The following is a 1,339-nucleotide window of genomic DNA, read 5'->3' on the forward strand; positions in this document are numbered from 1 at the left end:
TGTCCATCTTCTTCAGCCTCTCTGTGAGGTTCAGAAAAGAGACCCCTGGGAGGCCAAATCATGATGGCTGCCCACAAGCCCAGACAGGAGTCCTCACCATGTGACCTCCCTCATCGGCCCTTGGTCTTGGACTTCTGGCATCCTGGACCCAGCCATGCAGTTCAGTGCCTTGAAGCGCCCCAAGTCAGCCATCTTTGGCTGTGCACATTCAAATGGTCAAAGACCTGCCTCCAGCCCTCTCGGCCACTCTCTTGAGTCTTGCTTTTTGGAGGTAGGGTCTTTGATAGCCCAGGCTGGCCTCAAACTTGCTTTGTAGGAGACGATGGACTTTGAATTTATGGGTCTCCTGCTTCATCCCTGGAGTGCTGGGATTACAGGTGTGCACCATGACACCCAGCCAGAGAGACTGGTTCTTTTGTTTCAGGGGAGTCACTCTGTAGCCCAGGTTGGCCTGGAACTTACTTGGAACCTCCTGCCTCTGCCTTCCTGCCCGGGACAACAGCTGTGCACCACCCTGTCTGTTTTATGTGGTGCTGGCTTTGTGTGTACGAGGCAGGCATTCTCCGAGCTGAGCTGTACCCGCAGCTCAGTTCTTGAATTTTATTTATTTATTTTGTGTGTGTGTGTGTGTGTGTGTGTGTGTGTGTGTGTGTGCATGCACGTGTATGTCACCACATGTGGAAGACAGAGGACAACTTTGTGAGCCAGTTCTCACCTTCCACCATGTGGACCCCAGGGATGGAAGTCAGGACATCAGCCTTGACAGCTGTGCATTTACCCATGAGCCATCTGGCTGCCCCCGCCCCCAACCCAATTCTAGTATATATGTATTTATTTTACTCCTCTGGGGTTCTGGAACATAGAGGAGGGCGTGGGATGAGAGGAAATGGAGTATGAACAGTGGGGAAGCATTTACGCCTTGGGAAGAATTCTGCAGCTGGGTGCGGCTGGGTGCGGCTGGGTGCCCCTGTCCTGCCAGCATTCAGGAGACGGAGAAGGGAGGACCTCGGCTTCCAGGTCAGCCTGGGCTGTGTAGCCAAACCCTGCCCCCAAAGCCCAAAACAAACCAACTGAAACCCAAAGCCTCAGGCTGTCAATTGAAGAGAGAAGAAACCTTACCTCCAGGGGCTTTGATCTCCTCCTGTGAGGAAAGGGCAGGCGGCCCCTGCTCCTGCCTCTAAAACATGCTGTGTGTGTGTGTGTGTGTGTGTGTGTGTGTGTGTGTGTGTGTGTGTGGTGGGGGGCACTGAGCGTTCCCACCAGTGACTGGCAACTGCTGCTGTGCAACCCCCTAAGGCTAGGACTCCCTCTCTGGGCAAGTGTGTCAGAATGAGATGAT

Source organism: Peromyscus californicus, unplaced genomic scaffold, assembly GCF_007827085.1.
Source record: "Peromyscus californicus insignis strain IS unplaced genomic scaffold, ASM782708v3 Scaffold_4__1_contigs__length_199733344, whole genome shotgun sequence".
NCBI lineage: Eukaryota > Metazoa > Chordata > Mammalia > Rodentia > Cricetidae > Peromyscus > Peromyscus californicus.